At 48.2% G+C, this 22,841-nt stretch overlaps 1 protein-coding gene across 15 annotated transcripts in view; it reads left to right on the top strand.

The window, feature by feature from the left end:
* Nucleotides 1–22,841, top strand: part of ATXN1 (ataxin 1) — a 196,213-nt gene that overhangs the window by 97,478 nt on the left and 75,894 nt on the right. For 2 of the 15 annotated variants that reach the window (XM_068674786.1, XM_068674788.1), the window contains one exon: nt 4,195–4,365. The exons of the other annotated variants lie outside the window; for them this stretch is intronic. The gene's annotated coding sequence lies outside the window, so the exon portion shown is untranslated. The remainder of the gene's footprint in view (nt 1–4,194; nt 4,366–22,841) is intronic. 15 annotated transcript variants of the gene reach the window in all.

Raw genomic sequence — 22,841 nt, 5'->3', positions numbered from 1 at the left:
CTCGAGAAAGGTCAGGGAGGAAAAAGAATTAAAACCACTTGCTATGATTGCTAATAACATGGTTGAGAAAAAGGCATATTTTTATCTCAGTGGAAACAAGCTCTGAGACACCCCAGAGCAAGCATAAGAAACAGTCAGTTATGACAAGCATGGATCCTGAAAAGAGGGAATAGAGAGGTTTGAAAAGACAAATGATTGAAGAGTTATTTTTGGTTCTGCTGTTGGTATTTTCTTCTTAACAACTAGTGCATTTCTGGCCTAGCATTTGCTGTTTAGTATCAGGATTTGGGTTGGGTTTTTCTTGTTCCTCTCTCCTTAGTGTACTGGCACATTTGCAAGATTAGTATGAAACTGAGGAATGTGCCAAAGACTTGTCCTTAAGCAGATCCTTACTGAAAGCAGTGGTAGAAGTTAATCATTTGTGTGAATTTGTGATCTAATAAAGCCTATGAAAGACTGATAAGATTAATTAATCGCTGCACTGAATTGATCTTAGGAAATCATAGACATAGACACCTCGATAGGATTCTGTATTTTCCACTTCTTTTTGTGGCAGAAGTTTCTCTGGTAGCTTGTGTTTGAAACTAGTGAATAATACGGACTAGAATTTCTCTTTCTGAGTTCTGCGAATGTGTGCTTTGTATTGCTGAAGTGTATTTCACTATTTTGTGGACTTTGCAGGTCTTCTCCTACAGTGTTTGCCTGTGGATATTGCTGCATGATGCCTGGGGACTCCTAATGTGCAAGATCCTAGAGACTGTTAAAAGCAGTTAAGATGTAAAAATCTGTCCAGTTCTTTGTGTGCAAAGGGTGCTGAAATCCTTCGGTCCGTGCCTTCGTGAGAATTGCAGGTTTCAGGGGGATGAAATAAGAACTTTTATGGACGTGTTCCCTTCGACAATATTTCTTAAGTATGCAATAAATCTAGATGTGTATAATTGAAATTGTGGGAAAATCATGAAAACAAGGAAATCATTTTAGTCCTTCAGCGCCAAAGTAAACACAAAATCTGTCTCGCTCTCTGGCCCAGAGATTAAGCACGTGGCTTCATTTTTAAGCAAGTGGTGCAACCACTTCAAAAATTAAATTTCTTTGGGATGTGGAGGCTCCTGTTGAGTAGAGAAGCGTTCTTCACTGAGCTGTGAGCCTGACATTCGAGTGCTCCGCTCTTCTTTATGTTTTTATTCCCATACCTGCATATGAGTTAGGCAACTGGTGCTATCCCTGTTTTGCAGATGAGGTACAGAAGGGCTAAAGGACAAGCTCAGCAGTACGTAAGAGCTTGGTGATGTCGTGCTTTGACTTCAGTTTCCCAAATCCTAAGCAGCTATTCCGTCCTCTAGATCACCCTTCTGTTCAAATCCTTCTCCTGTGCTTTTGTTTTGTACCGATGCCACTCAGTTGCTCTTCCCACTCCCATTTTTCCAGCGTGATCACAGCTCAGTTATCTCAGCTGTCTTGCATCCCGGACTAGCAGGATTTATGCACTCCTAGACAGTGACATGTCACTGAGCAGTGTCTGCTTCTAAATTACTGCTTCAGAGAGAGAGTGAAGTTTGCCCCAGGGCTGTGGAACAGACTTCAGTCTGTGTATCAGCTCATAAAGTCCAGTCCTCTAACTTGCAGTTTAGTTAGCCCTTGCCTTTCTTTTCTGCACTGGGTAGAATTGTTTTGTTATTTAAAAAATAAGAAAGAAAAAAAAAAAGAAAGAAAAAGAAAGATCAACAGTGCCTGTCTGTGCAGCTTACATTTATGCAAATTCCTTTTTATTTTCTCCTTCTGTCAATCGCTGACTCACCTTCCAAATTTAAATATCAGTTGTAAAAAAACTCAGACCTTCAAATGGCCCTTTTACACAAACTATTTCTTCCAGGGATGTCATACACCAAAAAAAACAAAACAAAACCTGAAGTAAAAAAATATGTGTAATAAACACAAGTCAGTTGTCCCAGATTTCTCTTTTCTCTGTACATCTTTTCAGAACTGCTTTACAGCATGGAGGCCAGAGGCTAAACCCAGGGCTGTCTTCTGTGATCAGGGAGTTGTGACCACCTTTGTGTTCCACATATGAAAGGTGATGCCATTCGCCTCCTTCAGACCTGCTCTGTGTTAGCTGGAGGAGTGGAAGAGCCCAGACCCGTCCCGTACCACAGTGAGCATGATCTCAAACTCAAGAGTGCTTTTCTCAGATGCTCGCCCTCACTCCAGAAAACCTCCCTTTTCTTCAGAGCTCTTTGATCTCCTGTCCTGCGCCTGGCTCACAACTTCTGGGTAGGCTGCCCCTTGAGATTTTCCTTCCCAAACTTACAAATATTCTAGGGTATTTGTTGTGAAAAGTCAGTAACCATCTGAACCTTAAATAACGGTGTTCCATGAGGTGCAGCGAGGCACATTCTCTCTGATGTAAGGTGATGCAGCTCCATCAACCTAGATAAACTCAAATGGATTTGTTCCAGCGTGCTTGCTTTTGAATGATGCTGATGGTAATCTTCCTCACACCTCACATTTCTTTCATGCTACACTTAAGAAGTTGGGTATTTAAAATCAAAGCATGTCCTCTGCTTCTTAACAGTCTTCATCATAAAGCTGTGAGGAGACCTGGGCACAGTCCAGGTACTTCTGGGTTATTTTCTTGCCCTGAATTTCTTCAGCACTCAGTGAGGTTTTTTCCACATTTGTTTACTGCTCTGCTAGCCAAAGTGGATCAGTATGGAGCCTTGCCGTGCAGTCTAGAAATGGATGAATTGTCAAGATGAGAGATCCATGTATCTGCTTTTCCTGGAAGACTTAAGGGGAAATCAGGATGATACTAATGACAAGGAGGGTGAGTTGTTACGACTTCCCTGCCTCAACCAGTGACATTCCTGCAGTGCCTGACACTGAGATGGTGTTGATGTTGTTAGGTAGTGTATCCAAAACCCATGTAAATCAACATTAACTCCAGTACACCCCATGAAATAAGAGTCAGGCCATCCCCATGTACATCTTGTGATCTGAACAGCTCGTCTTTTTTCAGAAAATAAACATCTCTCTGGACTTGGTTTGCGCTTCCTTCTAGCAGTTCTGCTTGGAAGTGAAAGGATTTGGGTGGCTTCCCACCGTGAGGCTGTTTGCTGGACCGCTCTTGGTTTGGCTTGGATTCATTCATCTCTAGCTGGAGGAAGGTTTCCTTCTTCCCTGCTTCTCACTAGGGTTACCAGGAAAGCCTGGCCAGCACTGCATGCGCTCTGGTTCTTCCCAGTGTTTATTTACCTGTCCAGTGGAGGAAAAAGTGGAGATTGGTCTATGTTACAGACCCATATAATGGGGGAATGCAGAAAACAAGGCATTATTGTTCGCAGAACGTGTTTGTTTGACTCAAACGGGTGAGAGCCAGGAAGTGCAACTCAATACAGTAACGTTAGATCTGTGTCTGGATGGGATAACAAAACGCACAGGCTTTCTTTGTGCTCGAGCTCTCATCGTGGTTACACAAGTATGGCAGATACACCTCTTGTTCTCCTGGTGCAGATGTAGGCCATCGTATCTCAGATGGCCATCTCAGGATGGTTGAGGTTGGAAGGGACCTCTGGAGATCATCTGGTCCGATCCCCTGCTCAAGTAGGGTCACATAGAGCATGTTGCACAGGATGGCATCTGGGCAGGTTTGGATATCTCCAGAGAAGGAGACTACAACCAATCTCTCTTGGCAACCTGTTCAGCTTGGACACCCTCACAGTAACGAAGTTTTTCCTTACATTCAGCTGGAACTTCTGTGTTTCAGTTTCTGTCTGCTGCTTCTCAGCCTTTCTTCGGGCACCACTGAAAAGAGTCCAGCCCCAGTGTCTTGACACCCTCCCGTAAGATATTTGTAGACATTGATGGGATCCCTTCTCAGCCTTCTCTAGGCTTAGCTCTCTCAGCCTTTCCTCATAAGAGAGATGCTTCAGTCCCCTCATCATCTTCATAGCCCTCTGCTGGACTCTCTGGGATGTCCGTGTCCCTCTTGTCCTGGGGAGCCCAGAACTGGACACAACTCCTGGTGTGGCCTCACCAGGGCTGAGCAGAAGGGCAGGATCACCTCCCTTGACCTGCTGGCAACACTCTTCCGAATGCAGCCCAGGACACCATTGGCCTTCTTGGCTACGAGGGCACACTGCTGGCTCGTGGCTTGCTAAATACAATTAGTAAGATGGGCCTTTTGTTCTGTTTCAGAAGCCATACGTGAGGAGAAAGTGCCTTTACAACTGCTCTGTCTGTCGCATTGTGGAAGTCCCCTGTGGGGGAGAAGAAGTTTCATACCTCACTGCCCTCCTCGTCTGTGGCTCAGCAGCAGTGGTGGTCCCTTCTACAGAGGGTTCAGGAGTGCAGCTCGCACCCTAGCAGGTGAAAAACACTTGAGTCATTTACATAGCAGCTCAGACTACAGCCGACCCAGCTACTGGAGCAAAGACCACAAGTTTTCACATTTGAGTCATCTGCTGAAAAGCTACATGTTTTTATAAAGAAAGACCAAAATGTTTGTTTTAAAGTAATTTTATTTGCTTTCTGGCAGCTGAATCATCTGACTCGTGTATGGTGAAGGCTATGTGTCAAAAGGATTTTCTTGCTGTCTTTCTGTCGGATGGCTGAACTATGATGATCAGCATTCGACCCTGCTTGCAGTGATAAGAGTAATTGTTTGATTCTAGTGTGAGTATCAATGTTTGTGTCTATAGAAACCAATCAACACTTCCTCCTAATTTTTGTAAATAGGCTGTGACTGTGACACTTGGATTTCCTGTCTCTTGCCTATCTGAATCAAACAATTTCTGCAGACAGCGATGACTTGGCTTCTGCATTCACCATCTATTGCTTCGCTATTAGGCATCATTTCTATTAGAGCCTGCATTTCTTTGTCAAGATATGTCCAGGCACCGCTAGAGCTTATGATCTCTCAATTTTATTCTGCATCATGGATTTGTTTAGGGGCCTTTCTCAGTAATAACTGTAGGAAATAGCAGGTAATGTAAGAAAAGCAGGTTGAACTGCCTGCAATCAGCACTGCACAACATGTAGTATTTTTTCCAGGATAACCTTTTGAAGAGACATTTTTCCAAACTCAGTGGCTGTTTCAAGTTGTTTTTTTTTTTACATTTCAGCATGAATGATTCAGGTTGTCTTGAGAACAAGCTACAGAAAATCACTTTTTATACCCTTTTTAAAAATAGGCCAGATGTTTCATTGAGTAGCTGTGTAGCACCTTTACTCTCGGGGATGTGCATTTGAAATTTGGCTGTGGGGGTGCCCTGGTGTTAGGGATCTGCCTCTCATTTGCAGGAAAAGCTTCCTCTAATAGGTCAGTTTGTAAACTCAGAGATGTGTCATTTTTGTGGTTGCACAGCAGGGGGTCGTTAGGAAGAGCTGCAGTGAGTGTGCTGTGTTTTAAAGCTGAAGGGCTTGGCTTGATAACGTGGCACCTTGTCTTGGCTTGGTTTGATAATGTGCCACTCTGTGGTGGTGAAATAACCTCCGAGAGGATCCCAGAGGTATCTGGCTGGCAGAAATATCTCGTGTGGTAACAGAGCCACAGAACAGTTCGGGTTGGAAGGGACCTTGAAGACCACCCAGTGCCACCCCCCTGCCATGGGCAGGGACACCTCCCACCAGCCCAGGCTGCCCAAAGCCCCATCCAGCCTGGCCTTGAGCACCTCCAGGGCTGGGGCTCCCTGGTGGTGCCCATCTCAGCACAAGCTCCCGCGTGCTCCCTGCACCTCCTCTTGGGCCTGCCCTGGGGAGGTGAATGCTCCCCTGCCGGGTGGAGGCAAAACTGGGGTAGCACAGGAGAGAGTAAAGAGTAATTTGTAGCCTCTTCAGTTTATTTTCACCATAAGGGATTGCAAAACGCTTTTATACCAGCCTGCTAGCGCTTCTGAAGGGAGACAGTCATCACAGGAAGAGGGGCAGCTGGTGCCGAGCGTGTGTGTGGGAGGAAAACCTCTTCAAATGGCATAGCTGGGTTTGGAAGGGACCTTTGTCCACAACCTCAAGCTCTCGGAGTCTGTGCGATGGGGAGGAAAAAAACTCTTCTCACAGGGGTGTTGTGAACGAGGACTAATTTTAGTATATCAAGCAGTTAGATAATGTGGTGACAGCCAGAAAATAACCTATGAGGGAATTGCTTGTTCTGTCTTTAAAGCACGGCTTGAAGCAGAGATATAAAAAAGGCTTGGGACCGATTTTAACAGCGAGAATGAAGCAAAACGCCGAGTACTGCTTATTCAGTAACACCAGCCCTACTATACAATGAGTGGCACCATTTCCTGTGGAAAAAAACACTGCGATCGTAAAATTAAACAAGAAGATGAAGCGTTGCGTAATTGGCCATTTTCCTGGTATTTCCTTGCCTTTTAGCTCGTAATTTTGCAAACGTAGCACTTCTGACGGGTCTGTGTATCTTTGTGTATGTAATGAACTGTTCGTGACCAAGCCTGCAGTGGCTCGGTGCTTTCTGTCCAAAGACTTTGGAGCGCTTTAATGAGGGCTTAAAGGACATTCGAGCGTCTTGCACTTCTGTCTGCGTGCTTCTTTAAACATGTTTCTGTCTCCCAAAGCGCTTCCCTCTGGTTGTTAAAAATGACTGCGACTTCAGCCAAAGGAGATAAGAGGGAGAATGTTTTTTTCTAACTTATTCTCTGCCAAACTTGGCAGAAATTGGAAGTATTGTATTTGTAAGCCCTTGCACAGCAATGGGTGAGCAAAAGGTAGAAGAAAATACGGCCGTGAAACCAGAGATGTTATCGGCGAGGAAGCAGAGCCAGGTGAGCTCTCATAACTAGGCTTAAATCATTTTGAAAACGTTGAAGAGGTGAAAGGATCTGCGTCTCGTGCTTCCACTGAGCTCGTTCAAGGAGTTGGGTGTCTTGCTGTGTGGCAGAGGAAACGGATACCCCAATAAGTGAGAAATGAAAAGGACCAGAGGGCCTGCTGGCAGCTTCCCGAGGCGCTGAGCATGCACTGCCCCGGCGGATTTCACCTGGAGCGAGGAGCATTCAGCAGCTCTGACAAGCAGGCAGGCAGAGTCTGAGGCACACAAGTCAGCCGGCAGGTGAGAAAGCGCCGATCTTCGCACGTTCACCACAGAACAAACTGCCTGGGAGCCCTCAGCGTGACAGCAGCCCCCTGCTGCCTGCCCTGCCTGTGCCCTTGTGCCTTGCGGTGAGGCAGAGGCGGCTCGGGCAGCCGCTGCAGCGTGCCGCCTTCGTCAGCCCCGCTCTAGCTCTGTCCTCACAAGATCTGTCTGTGGCTGTAGTAAAAGGAGAAGCAGCACGGTGCTGGGGAGCTGCTTTGGGCTGTCCTTGTGCAGGCGTCGCGGTGTTTTTGCTGCTGGGAGCCCTTTCATTCACCCGGGGACCTATCACCCATCTGTTTTCGACCCGACGGAGCTGCCGTGCTACGGTAATTCAGAGGCAGCGTTCGTCCTGGGTTATGTGAGGCGCTGCTCGTACACGTGCTCCGTGCCCTGGCGTTACCTTAGGTACGGCTTACTCCGCAGAAAATGTGCACCGCATGGAGCAGGTGCTGCCTCCTAATGTGTGTTTGCACAGAGCCCAGCGCAGCAGGGCCTCGGTTTCGTCACGGTTTTTGGGCACGCTGTGGCGTAAGGAAGGGGACTCGGTCTTGCTGAGTAATTGGAACGGTTCGCGCTGGCTGCGCTTGCACAGCTTCCTGGTGAGGAAAGGGATTTTTCTTTCCTGGTTGAGAGGGGGCTCTGCAAATGTCCTCGGAGCCCCAGCCCCAGCTGGCTGCTTGGACGCAGGACAAAGGAGCAGTTCTAGGTGGCCCTGCACGTACCCGCACTCCCCAACGAGTCAAGTGGGGGAAGTTCGCACCTCTCGGTGCCGTTGTCTCCGTCTGCCAGGCTGCAGACTCAGCGAGAGTGCAGCGTGCAGGTTTTCTCCTAGCGAGAGCTTTTGTCGCTCCCAGAAGTGCTAGAAACTTAATTGCTTTCCAAGGCAAGCCCGGAATCTGGAGGACCCAGTACAACCTGCTGAGAGGTCGTAAATCAGGAGATGCTATCGGGTTTCTCTGCTGGGGCTTGCGCGGATTGAGTTTGCTTTGTGAGCGAATGCCTTTGGAATACGCCGGTATGTGTTTTTCTTGTCGATTCTTAGACGTAGCCGTAATTGTTGCTGGCTTTGTTAACAGGCATCTCTGTCCTGCTCTGTCGTCACCCTGCGCGTTCGCTAAAAAGTCTTCAGACACAAAGAAATATTTGTTCTGCCTTGGAACTGTGGAAGCTTCAGTCCAGGTGGTCCCCAGCCTTCGTCCCTTCAAAGCCCAGCTGGCTGGGTGAAGTTTGACCATTGCTGTTTATCTTCGCTCCAAGTGCTTAAAGTGACAGTGTTTACTTGTGCCTTTTTTTTTACGCTAGTGTGCCAGCCACTTTTGTTTCCAGCCAAATGAACCGTGGTGGAAACTGAGGAAAAAAATCCTTTTGTAGATAAGGAACAACATTTTCAAATGTGCTGGATGGAGCAGGTCCCTGACTCTTATTTTCCAAAGCAGCTCTTGTGAAAATGCATGGGGCTAACCCTTAAATTAGGCTGGGGGGTTTCTGATGTTTCTTACCTACAACCCAGTTTTGAGTGTAGTTTCCCTCATTTCCATTCATGCTGAGTCTACAGGGTCCCCGTTGATGGGCATCCTCCTTTGATGTATTTTGCATGGAAACTAAAGCAGGGAAAGTTTTTAAGGCAAGGCAGCCAAGTAATCTGGGGCCTTTTGATCAGTTTCCATTAGCATTAGAGCAGTAATCTGCCCTGTTAGATGTTATTTGAAAGGCGGTTGGGTGTTTGCAGAAGATAAACACACCGGCTGACATCCGATCCGTCTGCTCGCCTCCCCGGCAGAAAGCTCGCTGAACCTTGTTGGCAGAGGTGCTTTCTGCACAGGGTTCCTGAAAACGTCTCCCGGGCTGTTGGGTTAGTTACTGACATGCTCTGGCGCTGCGCTGGGTCCCATGCCAGCGCTGGACGCTTGGGCCAACTCCAGTTGGAGCTGAGTTTTCAGACCTCTAAGGATGCATTTGCGGCCAGAAGGAGCCGAGCGCTGGAATGCTGCGTCATCCGGACTGCGGCCGATTCCAAGAAATTGATGAATTTGCTATTTTAATATAGCAAATGTGATCTAGTATTTGAACAGCATACACTGAATTTCATTGGAGTCTCCATCCCTGGGGGTGTTCAAGGAAAGGTTGGACAGGGTGCTTAGGGACGTGGTTTAGTGGGTGACTTTGGTGGTAGGGGATGGTTGGACCAGATGATCTTGGAGGGCTTTTCCAACCCTCATGATGCTGTGACTCTATGATTTCTTAGAAGGCAATTGTGTTGCATCACTCTGGGTTTGGTCCCAGGCCATGCTGCTGAAGTGGCACTGGATGCGAGAGCAGAATTTGGCCCGTGGTGAAGGAGAGTAATAGATGGAGGAAAAATGCTCTTTTCTTTCTGCAGCTGCAAGTTCCTCCAAACACCGCAGGTAACTGAAGAGTCTGTTTCCAAAGCAGCTCTGACACTATATGCAAATAAAACTTCCGTGATTTCAGCTTTTGCTAGAAATCACATCTCTGATATGTGTCTTTGTGACAAAGCACTGGTGTGTTAATACCAAGCACTTCCAAAAGAGGCTCATTTGAAATCAAGGATAATAATCCCAGAAGGTTGGGACGCCTCCCAATCCACATTGCAGAACCAGCCTGTATTTCGGTAACGCTGTCACTAATAGCTTGAGTGTCTGTGAAACACCTGAGGAGAAGCGGCTCACGTTACCATGGTGTGTGGACAGATCTCCATGTTTTTAGACCGTCAGGTTTGGGTTGCTTTGTGGCTCGGCCGGGACAGGCTGCAGCTTCCCACCTCTCTGTCAGGCACTGAGCATTGCTCAGGACGTACCTTCAATGACAAGGTGAGCTCGCCTTGCCGAAAGTCCCCCCTGCATGGGATTCACAAGTTCTGAGCTTGAAGCAGCCAAAATTCTCGATTGATCCTTGTGCATGAAGTAGACACAGTCAGGTCTTTACAACTTTGTATCAGAGGCTGGTTTTTAAAACAAAACTAGTCCCGGGTTGGGAAAGTACTGGATAACTGAAAAGCAGCTGGGATGCCGCAGACTTCTGCTTAACTCGAGGTTGCAGGAGGAGGTGTAGATGCCATGGGGCCAGCTATGAAACACACTTCCTTTTTCGTGTCTCCAAGCCCAGGATGAAAGAGTAACCGTCTGTTTGTATGCAGAGTCCTGTTGATTATACATATGAAAATTAGATTTGCTAGCAGTGTAAATGAGATCATTTTGCTGTTATTAATAGTTTGTTGTTTTTTTTTCAGAGCAATAATGATAATACAGATGGTAGAAAGAGTTGCTTGTCACATCCCGGGATGGATTTCACGCCTGTGGGGCAGTTAGGGCAGCCTTGCAATGGGAAGGGATCTCAAGAAGGAGATTTGTGGGTTTGGGAGAGGTGCTGCTCGGGGTTACCTTCCTCTGGGGAGTTTAGAGCCGGGCATGAGCCAACGAGGAAGTTCGCTGGTCCAAGGTCACTTAGGCCATGCAAAGTGAAACTGCTTAGGGACAGAGCCCTGTTAGGTAGGTCCCAGCTGCTGACACCTGGCTTGCGGTGGAGAAACCTTCAAATGGTTTGGTAATAATTAATCGAGGGAACGCTGCTGGAACAGAATCCGTGTCTGACATGTATGCGCATAAGGAGAGAGCATCTTGCCAAGAATTAAGTTAAAATTAGATCACAGTATCAGAATTCAGTTATCTTCTGTAAAGTAGCGTGAATGCTGATGGCCAAAGTCTACAGCTCAAGTTTCCCAAGAGACCAGGAGAAGAAACAACGTACATCAACGCACACGCTCTCTTCCAGGCTATTAGTGCAATTGCAGGAGTGTAAAACGCCTCAAATAGCCGGGTAGCCTCAATTAATTCCAAGGAGAGGTTTCACAGCAGAGCGTGGCAGAGTCTTGCAGCCCCCACTTCTGCCCGTGCCTGCGAGGAAGGAGACAAGCGACGCGACCGTCACCCGGCGCTGCCTGTCGGATGGGAACCAGGGCAGAAATGGTTTAATCTGGTGCGGTGAAGTGGTGCCCGAAATACTCCAGGAGCTTAGCAGTTGCACAAACGATCCACTTTCTTAGCAGTCTCATTTAGTAGTATAACACAGGCTCCGTTTCCCCCCTGTCTTTAATGTGCAGTTCTGCTGAGCGTGCAGTTCACGCTGGCCGCCTCGGGCTGACTGCAGGTCAGCTTTTGAATGTAGGAGAATTTCATGAAATTTAAGTATTTTGTGTACCGTCAACGGCAGTTGTGCAAGTACAAAGACTTTGCTTTATCAGCAGATGTGGTCTAGGTTGAAATTTACGGCCACATTAAGTCCTTACGTTTATTGCAGTCGGGGGAAAAAAAAATCAGGAGCTCGCTGCAGTATTTAACAATCTGCTTTGATAGCTGGCCAACCCACTTACCCTTGCACGAAGCACATGCCGCGGTACCTCTTTCTTCCCTTAACTCCTTGGTGCTGGGAAACGGGAGAGATTCACATACATGACGCGGAGAGGGGAAAAAAAAAAGTGCAAGGCTAGCAAAAACTGTGCACTCACCTTGCGGCAAGCCAGGAAGAGATGTGCGTGCTGTGGGAACGATCTGATGGGGCTGTTTGCCGGGGCGGTGCGGCGGGCACGTGGCACCCCAGAGCCCGAGCTGAATGCTGGCGGGGCGGCATGCAGAGGGCAGCATCCTCGTGGGGAAACGGGGCTGGGGCTGGGCGCTGGCTGGTTACTCAGAGCTGCTGCAGGAATTGTAGCACCTCAGCCTGACCCAGCCAAGGCGGTGAGCAAAGAGTGGGGTGGGACCTCCTCAGCAAGCAGCTGGTGCAGCCTCACTGCTGCGAGGGGGAGTCATTCGTTTGTGAGCTTCTCGCTGGGGTGAAACGCTGCTGTCCTCCTTCAGGCCAGAGAAACGAGAGGCCGGGAGAAGGATATGAAAAATAGATGAGCTTAAGTTGTAACCTGGCATCTGGAACAGCTCGAACTTTGGCAGACCTCGAGATAATGCTTCAAAGTTGTTCAGCCCCACAAGGTATGCTGTCGTTTTCTGGAGGGGGAGAGAGTTATGCAGGGACCCAGGTCAGTCTTGGGACTTCCTTGTGCTGGGCACTGTCACACTAGCTAGCAGGTAGGACCTCACCGAGGCTTGCAGTGTCCCTATCTCCCTCAGCCAGCACTCTGAGCTGCTTTCCATGCTTGTTTGCCATCGCCCCGACTATTTAGCAGTAAGCACTTACCCTGAATTGGGTTAACTGCGTTGAGCAATGGGCTGTGAACACACCCAAGTTGTACTGAAACTAACTGTCTTTACTCTCCTGAAATTAGCCTGCGTATTTTAAAATCAGCAAAGCCCAAGCAACGTGAATACTCTATTTCATGATGGCGTGAAAGGAGCGTGGCCTCCCAATTACCCTAAAACTCAAATATCCGCAGGGAGACTTGGAGAGTGCTGGGCTCCCTCGGCTCCCCGCTCTGCAGGTATCTCTCTCCTTGCTGGATAGCAAGTCCGGGCAGCAAGGAGAAATGCAGCACGTTGGCTTATCTGTGGATTTACCATTCTGGCATAGATTGGAGCGATTCCCTGGGCTCAGGAGCAGGGAACATCTTTGCAAGGGCCCTGAACACCCACCCATCACTCTCACCGTAGTACACGGACCCGTGTTCTCTTCTGGCTGCGTGCAGGAGATAAAGCAATTCATCCTGCTGCACTTTTTTTTTGGCCACGTGTGTCTGAAGCTCATTCTGAAATGCGATTAACACATGCCTGCACGTAGGTAGGCTTTTAGGTTGTGAGATTACTAATTGGTTTCAATGCTGCTTGCTGCTTCAGTGTGGTTGTTGGGTGTTGTTGCTTTTTTTTTCTTAATCTGAGGTAAAAAGGACACCATTATTTTTAGCTTATAACAAAGAAAAACACATTTTCTCTTAAATGCCTTGATATGAAGTAATTTAAGCTAGATTTCTGCACAAATCATTTCCAAGAGATTGGCTGTCAAGTGTGATAAAAAAAAAAAAATCTGCACTTTTGCAGGGACCCAATGAGACTTTGCAAATTCAGATTTATTCACAATGTTAAATGTGGTTGAAGATGTCATTTTTTTTTAAACAGCACTTTTAGAAGTAGTTAGCTTAAAAGTATAGCAATTCAAAGCACAGAGGGAATGATTTTGAAGTGTAAAGTCTTGAAACACAACGCAGAGGTTGACAGTTTCACTACAATTAGAAGCAAGGCAGGCACAACTCCCACTTCTGAAAACTTTCCTATCTCACTGCTTCCTCTCTTGGCCTAGAAAACCTCAAAAAAAAAAACTTTGAGTGGCTTTGCTTATTGACTTAACATAGTTATGCTCAACAGCATTAGGAGACAGAGCAGAAAGGGCTGCCAAATCTGTCTGTAAAGAATAATCTTTACAGAAAGCTTCCCAGAAGTATTTTTTCAAATGCTTTCAGTCTCCTGAGAATGCTGCTTTTTTTGAGGAAAGCAAGGTTGAGGAGGTTTTTTTTTCTTTTTTTTCCTCCTTTATTTTTTAACAAGGCTTGTTTTGTTAGGAAACCACTCCCTTCTGCTTCTGCATTTAGGCTCGCTGCTAATTGCCTTTTGGTCGATGACATTTTCCATGAATTGCCACATTCTCCCACATTGTTACAACTTCACGCCGATGATGTTACCCAGCACTCGCTGCCTGCTGCCTTCGGGAGGAGCGGCTGCGCGCCGCCTGCGCTGTCCCCGGGAAGATGCGATCCGTCTCCTTCGGGTAGAAATTTGAGAAATTTGCCAGAACCGAGGCTGCTCCGGTGCTAGGGGCTCTGGCAGGGCCCAGGCTGCTCTTCGCAGCCTAAGACAAGTGGCTAAGGTAGGTGGCATCAGGAGCACGCCGTGCCTGTGCCGGTTTAAGCACTGCTTTGCTGCACGCAGTGCTTAAAAAAAAGGTGTTCTTACCCAAAACACCTTTTAGTGCTGTTTGTCATCCTGGTCGCAAATGACAGTGGCAAGCCAACCCAGAACCTAGGTGTTAGAGAAAGGGGACACTTTGCAGACACTTTGGGCTCACTCAGCCCCTCGGGATGCCCACCCAGCTTGAGCTGCAAGCTCATCTTTCCTCCGAGGCCTGGGGACAGCTCGTGGTTGTCCTCAGGCAGCTGCAGCAAAACCTCTCGGGGCAGCTGAACGTGAGATCAGTGCTGACCGAAGGCCGAGTGCTGCGGACATGAGAAGTGGCTGGAGCAGAGCCGTTCAGCACAGCTAATCCCCCTAAACCACCGAGCTCATCTGCTCATCTGCAGGGCCGAGAGCGCTCTCGGGTGAGGTAGACAAAGCGGCTTTGGCTCGAGCTGATGCTTCGGTGCAGCCAAAACCTGCAGCTCAGGCTGAGGATCTGGTTACCCCGCGTTGGCCCCGACCCAACTCAACGTGGGTAAAAGTGGGAGGTTGGGTGAGATGAACCCCTCCGCTGGAGCCTTGTCGTAGCTGATCCACACGTCCAAGTGCTTTTCCAGTCTAACCGCGTTGACCAAAGGTAGGGCTTACTTGGTTTGCCAACTGAGATGAGCTTTGCCAGTATTCACATTGCCCACTGACATCCAGGATAAAACCTTTGGTTGTTCAGGCCGAGCCTTTTTTTGCAGTTAAAGGGAAAGGAGAGGGAATACACACAGTATACATCCATGTCAAAGTCCCGTTCTGTCCTTGCTCCAGGACGAGAAGGCATCCACAGAGACTGAAATGTGGTGTGAAAGAGCTCACGATGGTCCTGCAGACCAAATTCTTCTCTGTAGCTCCTCCCTGCTGCCCACAGGGAGGTGGAAACAGGAGGGCTGCCACTCCTATCGCTGCTGCTGCTCCATACAGCACGGGACCACTCACGCTCCCCACGTGCAGCCCGTGCCCCCGGGTGCAGGGAGCTGCTCCTCACTTCCTTCAGCTGCAGAGAGAGGCAGAAGGGAAGGCAGGAGTCTGACTCACTGAAGCTCTCAGGAAGGGCTGAAACCGGTCTGTTGGAGTACGCGGAGGACCAGGAAACAGGAGCACCTGTGTTGCATAGCTTTGGGCAGGTCAATTATCCCTTCTCCAGTGAAATTCCCCTTTGCATAAGGCATGAATAATGCTCAGCTTACCTTGCAGGGCTGTTACGGCGTGAGTGTGCTCTTATTTATTATTTTTTTTACGGTGTTTGTAATATGCAGAAGCCTGAATGAGCGCTAAGTATTCCTGCGATTTACTTTTATTGAGGGTTAAATGCTGGTGATGTGCCCAGCCCAGCATTTCGCTGGCAGTGAGCTCGGCAAGTGACCAGCAGCGAGCACATTTGGCAGCGAGCAGTGGACAAAAAAGGAGAAGGGGGCGAACTTCTTCCAGCCCTACGCTCTTGGTTTTTCCCTCTGATACCACCGCATTTTCTCCCATGCAGCAGCTGGAGGTGATCAAAGCACCTAATTGGAGCCGTATATTTTAATATGCTTGCATTTTGCCGCATAAAAGGCAAATAAAGGTTAACGGCATGGAAATTTATCCTGTAGGGTGGCGAGGGAGCGGAAGCGCCTCCAAGCGTGCCCTGCACGGTCTGAAAGCGACAGCTTTTGGAAGCAGATCCTACCTGAGCAGGCGCCTGGTGCGTGTTTCACGGGGGAGGCAGCGTGCCAAGGGCGCTGGAGCGTGCATGGGCCGTGCTGCTGCCGGTGAGGGTTGTGCATGGCCAAAACGGGACTGGAGTCCTGGGGGAAAATCCCTTGGACAAGGCCAGTGCTGAGCGTGCACGCTCGTGCCCTGGATGCTCTGGATCCTGAGCTGTGAGCCACAGAGATGGCACGTGTCAACTCCCTCCAGATCGCTCCAATTTGGGTGAAACGGGGGCTTTCCAGTGGTGGGGCTACTCCACACACGATCACACCAGCAGGTTTGGAGTTGCGCCTCGGCGTGCTCGTGCGTCTTGTGCCTTTTGTCACTGCCTGCTCGCTCTTGTTTGTTTTTATTAGGTGTGAAATCCAAAGGCTTGTCCTAATTACCCCTGGTAGATGATATCCCAACTGAATAGCGATCTTCCAATAACCAGGGCTAACTTCTGCCCTTGGATACCGACACACCAGGCCCGCTGAAGCCAGCCTATTCCTGGTAGGGATCCTCTTTTTGGGGTCTTTGTCAAGCTTTGGGCCCAAGCCTGCATTCTGCCCTTGTTTTCAGTGCGTTTGAAAACTTTGCTTGGCCCTGAGGTTTTTCTTTTGTCCCCAAATCTGAAAGGTGTGACGGTCGCGTATCCAAACAGCAACGGCCTCAGCTCCACTGCTAACTTCAAGTACAGCTGCATTTCTGAAAGGCTCAGTTGGTGCAGGAAAATAAATGGTAGAGATAAAGCATATGTTGCATACAGTAATAACTTCATTGCTTCGTATTTTTTTTACGTTACAGTGTAAAATTTAGGGGGGCAAATCTCAAACCCCGTGAAACCCATGGATCAGTGCCAGCGTATCTGAAAGAACCTTACATTTGTCCCTAAATCCTCTAAGTCGTTAACTACGATTCCCTTTCTCACATGACAGTCACCTTTGAGATGATACTCCTTTTTTGGCATTATTAATTATCGTTATTGTTGTTGCTGTTATTATTCCAGGAGATCTGTATGGGAGGAACGCTGAAATCGGGATTAAAAATAGCATTTTCGTGTCCTCCCACTCACTGTACTTTGTGCACAGAATGCCTTTTATAAATGCAGACTTGCTGCTTGGCTAGATAAAAGGAGCTGTCACTTCATTTCCATAACGAAGTCATTCCCAGGAGAATTTCATTGTTTTAGCAATAAAATTTTTCTAAAAGGCCTTTTATTTTGCCTGAGAAAGGTATCGGGAATGAACTTTGGAGCGGTTACTCCACCAAACAATTAGGGGAAGGCAAGACTGTCTTGATTTAACGTGAGGAGATCTGTGTGTGTGTGAATTCTGTTGTGTAAAAGGAGAACCAATTCCTAACTGAGAGCCAAGTTAGAACCCCTCCCACCCCCAAAACCTTACACAAAGTCTTTTTTTAATTTTTGCCTCACTTGCAGAGATTTCACACGTTTTTATCAGTGCACTTCAGAGCAAATTCAGTCATGTACTTAACTTCAGCCCTGTTTGAAAAGGCCCTTACGTGGCTTTTCTGATTCAGCTGCCTCCCCGAATTAAAGGCAGCCGTGGGTTATTGCTGCCAATTACTGCGGTGTGTTAATTTTGTCACCAGGTGTGCTCTCGTGCTGCGCCCAGCCGGAGAGCTCCTGGCAGCGGGGCCACGCTTCTGCTCCCCGTGGACGCGGTGCCCGCTGTGCTGCCGCGGCCTCTCTGCAACATCAGTGCTCCAGCACCTCTCCTGAGGCATTTCTCGTCCTGTTCTCCGCTGTCTCTGTCCCACAGCAGCACAATGTTCCTCTCACCCGAATGCTGAGCATGCCAAAGCATGTCAGAAGTAGGGCATCAAAGAAGCGCTCGTAGGCAAGGCAAATACAACAAGCAGCAGGTCCATGCTTTGGGCTTGCTTGTCTCCTACTACTTTTTTTTTGGAGGAGGGTGATGGCTCTCCTTTCTCACACATCTGGTGCCACGTTTGGGTTTGGCTAAGTATGACTGACAGAATTACCACTGCAGTCACCACGGACAGCTTACTGCTACAGGTGGATGGATGTGACCAAGAAAAAAGGGATGAGGAGGAAAACGTGTTGCTTGTAGCTTCAGCGGCATGCTTCAGGTTGCATTGTGTTAAAGGAGTACAACAATCACCGAAATTATTATTTATAGGCAGGTTTGTGAATTCAGGATGTGATATCATGACTCACCCGCCGGCAAACATGTTTGCACTCCGGCTGGGGTGACTCACGCTGGCATTTGTCTCAAGCGTGGCAATTGTTTGAGCCCTCTGCTCGGTGCACAATGAATGAAGCGGCGGAGGTCCCTTTTGCAGATTTACTACGTGCAGCTACCCGGGTAAATCGCAGACTCAGCTGTGGAGTATTTCCTGCAGGGCGCACACACACACACACACACACACACCCCACCCCACCGTAGCAGTGCAGGTTTAAATACCAGGTTCACCGAAAGGAAATGCATAATTACGGTGCTGGCTTTTGCACCACATAAAGCAGCCCACATCAAAAGGTGTTTGCCATTAATGTTTCAACAGGTAATCTCTGGATGGATTGCCAAGCGGTGCTCCTGTTACTGAGTGTTCGGTGTTGAAATCGCTGAAATCTCTGCTGTAAGCCCGTGTAGTCATCGTAATCCTGAAAAAAAAAAGAAAAAAAAAAACCCTAGTCAATAGTGCCTTTGTTTCATAGCGCCGTGCTTCACGTTGCATCAGGAGCACAAAAGATGTGGCTGCGCTGGAAATGGGGAGAAGGTTAAGGGTGGGTTCTGGGCTGGCTTCCTAAGGAAGCGAGGCTCACGTGATGGCATTGTTCGTGTGCACGGCCGGCTGTCCGTGCGGCCCCGGCTCACCGCTCCTGCTCTCCTGGCCCCGAGAGCCCCGAGCAGGTTGGCAGCCGGATGGCCACAGGACCCTGGGGTTGCTGCTGCCACCTGAAAAGTCTCCGCCAAGGGTCCAGCCTTTCTGCTGGCGTTTGGTGAAGCTGCTGCCCGCAGAGCTGTCTCCTCAGGAGGTTTATCCTCCACTTGTTGCACACACACAGAACCTCAGCACCCGGTTTTGGCACTGCTGAGCTTCGGGCCTCGCAGCTTTGGGGACCCTTTTCAGCTCCCTGTTTGCAGAAGGGCCGTGGCCATCACCTGTGGGGGGACATCTGCATGTTGACTGGGGGCACAGCCCTTGATCTTCTTGTTCTTATCTTCAAGAAGTTATCAGTGAGCTCTGGTTCCTCAGATATGACGGAGGCTCCTCGTCTCTCCTCGTGGCTAAGCTGCATTTTTTGCATAACAGCTTCCGCCAAAGAAAAGTATCTCCGTCCTGGAACAGAGGCACCCAGAGAGGTTACTTTTATTTCTTCTATCTGTTGAACGTTACTGGCTCTGAGCCTGAATTATCAGGGATCATTTGCATTTTTTTCCTATTTCGTGCACTCGGAAGACCTGTAGGAGCGACTGTGTTACAAAGGTGCAGGCAGTAGGGTTGTTCTCACTTAAAACCTCTGTGTGAGAAAGAGGAAAGTTGGCAGTCTAAGAGAAGTGTAAATCAGTGTTGAAATCTTCCCCCTTCCCCGCTATTCCTGTTTTGTTAGCCATGAGAAAGTGGCAAAAAGGGGATGTTGACGTTAATGGGATGATGGCTTTTTATTACAAATCCATCAGTGACATCTGACCGGATGTATTTGTATGGTATTTTTCGTCTTCGAGTTCTGTGCTGTTTTTTCTTAGACGAAACAGCCTGGACATGCTCTTGTGAGTTTTCTTTTCACCTGACGGCATCGTGGTGCACCCACGGCCCACCTCTTTGCTCGCTCTTTTACTCCCTTACGCTGCGCTCGCTTCGCGGGGAGCATCTCGGAGAGCTCAGAGACAAGGCACAGTCGGCGAGGCACAGGGCTAACCACGGCTTAACCTCACGTCTTATCGGAACAACTGGATATTGCTGAGATCCAGCTAATGAGCATGGTTGTGCTTGCTGTTGTTTGTGCAAAGGTGATGTCTCAGAGGTCCTCGTCAGCTTTGTGTCTGCGGTGTTATTAGGCATCGCGCGAACAGACAGCGCAAGTCGGAGCAGGCTCCAATATCTTTGTGTTTAAAGCTGCCCCCGTGCTGATGAACCCTCATCAGTTTTCGGATCACTTGTAGGGCTTACAGAGCCTGTTCCTGGTCTGCTTGCATAACGTGAAGCTAAAACCAGTGGTGCTTTACCTGAGCATTCAGTAGGGAAAGATCCCTACGACAGATGAGGTCATGACGAGTAATGCCTTTCTGTAGGCTAGATCTCGGGGCACTGCTGGCCGTATGACTAACAGTTAGGCTGCTTGATCAGAATCATCTTCTTCAGTGGTGGCTACTGCACTGGAGGATGTGAGACACAGCCATACCCCACACCCTGCTCCTCTCTGCCTGCTGTTTGCGGACGGATGCTCCCATCCCGCAGCGCTTCATTTCTCCAGTAAGTACTGGCACTGGGAACAGCACACACACAGAGGAAAGGTGCATGGGGCTGGAGCAGCCTGAGGACATGTTCCTGGTACATGTTCTGCCCCCACTACGCGCTGTGGGGCAGGATGGATCGCTTTGCTGTCTGATTCCCAGGATGTGCAAAGTGCTGACAGCTCGATTTACCATTCCCCGACACCCAGACGGGGTTATCACCTTGCACAGACTGGGGATACGGCATGGTGAAGCTGGGCATTTCGCTGTGGACCACGTAGAAAGCCATGGGAAGCGCTGGCTTACACGACAAAGCTGCAGAGAATCGAGCTGCAGATACTGTTGGCTCGAGATGAGGAAGAGACATTAATCAGAAGCTAGCGCGATGCCTGACTCTTACGCAGACTAAGCCTCTTTCATGCTAAGGTGATAGTACTTTGCTGTAAGCCTTGAAGTGGGTATAATTGTAATTTAAGTCTTTTTTAAAGTAGCGGAACAATTAACGTTCAGATGACTCAGCCCCTCAGAAGCAGCCTTTGTACACCACACAAAATGTCAGCAGGTTCTCAGATGGGTGAAGTTTGGCATGACTTGCGCGGAGAAGCTTTTATTAACTTGAAATCCGAAATGGGAAGGATAGTTAATTCTTGTATTTGTGGGCTCTTTTTTTTTTTTTTCCTTTTCCATTACAATCTTTCCTCTGTGTGTAAAATCAGCTCGACCTGTTGAAAATCATTTGGAAGTTGTTTCCTGACGTGATAGCTGATACGCGCACCGGGTAATTGGCACCACATACGCTCCAGGAAGATCCAGCCTCGCCTTTCCCATTTGCGGCGGGGCAGGATTGAACCTGTCGAAAACCATTTCATGCAGTGGGAGAATAAAGGAGGAAATGAATTACGGTTTTATTTGAGTTGAAGGATTAGTTGTGGGATAATAGCAAACAACGAAACAACTCAGGCAGGAACAATGCTGCCGTCTCTTAAACAGTTTTATTAGCTTATGCTGATTTGTGAATTAGGAAAACCAAATTACATCAGGCAAGAGAGCAAGGAATGACAATTAAAAACCTACAGGAAAGGACTGGAAAAACGGTGATGTCTCACTGCCTGCTCTTCAAAGCAAGATGGAGAGCATGACCTTTCCTTGGAATAAATACAGAGGATTGCACGGAGCTGCTTTTTGAATTTTGGTTTTGCCAATTTGCGATCGCTTGCTTGTGCTGTGGTTCTTATTTGTTGATTGCCCTGGGGTCCAATTTTAGCGTCTAAATACTCCCCAAAAGTATTTCCTCGTTCTTGGGTTTGAGGTCTGTTTGTCTCGCAGTTTCACTTCTAATCTGTCAGCTCGGTGTCCTTTTCAGTGCCCAAAGGCAGGGCTGTGCTGCTACGTCTGAATAACCAGAGTACTGCGGGGCCACGAGATCCAGCTTCCCCGTGTGACACTTCCCCTTTTGAGCAGTGCTGTGATCAGTAGCCGTGTACGTGACACGGTTATGAGCTGTGTGAATGTGCTTCAACCATCATACGTATAAGGCTGATGTATTTGTTAGTGATTCACTGAGCCTTTTGAAACGAAAAGCATGGTTGAGATTGAGTTTGTCCTGCAAACCAGAACCGCGTTATACGTGTGTCCATACCTCCCACACCTCCAGAGGAGTTGCTCCAGACGTAGAGCAGGGTGAAAGACAGCGGCACAGAGCCATTTCTTCTGGAAAACAGGGGACGTGAAATACGCCTGGTGGTGCCCACTGCCTTCCTGATGGGCCCTCCGAGCTAGGACTCATTCACATGCTCCACAAAGAGCATGCCGTAGCAGACTGCCAGATGCTGCGTAGCTAAAAGATTGTCCCAGGTCCTAAAGGAGTGCTCCGCTCCACAGGAGAGGACTGTGTTTCAAGAGGCAGAGCATCTCCTTGCATGTCCTGAAGTTTGTGCCATGCTGTCTTTAAATCTGGAGCGTAAAAATGGCTGGGAACATTTATAGGCAGCTTGCAACTTGCCTCTTGCAGAAACAAGTGCCTGAGGGTAAGGTCAAGTGAGCACGTTGTTGCAGATTAAGCTGGCTTATGAATTTACCATACATCATCTGCTCCGTAAGAGCTGGCTGTGTGCGTGGTGCATGTGTATGATCTGAGTCTTGCTATAGGTGGTGATGGACTTGTCCAAACTGAAAACAAAATCCTCATCCAGCCTCCTGAAGGTAGCAGAAAGACGTGCACTGAGTTTTTCAGGCCCGTGGTAGCTTACTCTCCAGGGGGACTCAGAGGAATGGATGCAAGCAGGAACTGCAGGATTTGTTACGGGAGACAAGGTATGCCTGGAGTAAAATTCCTGCCCTTATTTAAAGTCATTGGAAGCCACCTAATTTATGCAGAAATACTAAATATTTCCTTGTAGTTCTTTGGAGTCCGTTTTCAGGTTCAGCTCAATGTTAAAGGACAAGAGATACCTGTCGGGTGAATTTTGGAGGGTGTTAATGAAGATCAAAAATGGATTTTTAGGAGATTTTTCGAATGCCAAATTATCTCGAGATTCACCTAATTTAAGGAAAAAATAAATAATAGCTTGAATATAAATTGCTCGGGGTTAAACAAAATGTTGAGGCTTGACTTGAAGGTTGTATTTTACTTCTTTTGGTTGGGTTTCTAAAGTCACAGAGCTTATGAGATAATGTCTGACTGCGTGCTTCTCTGTGCACACAGAATAGCAGCAGGGTCCCATTTTACCGGAGGAGAGAAGT

Source organism: Anas acuta, chromosome 2 (assembly GCF_963932015.1).
Source record: "Anas acuta chromosome 2, bAnaAcu1.1, whole genome shotgun sequence".
Lineage (NCBI taxonomy): Eukaryota > Metazoa > Chordata > Aves > Anseriformes > Anatidae > Anas > Anas acuta.
Note: the sequence above shows the minus strand (reverse complement) of the source record. Positions and strands in the feature narration are given on the sequence as shown.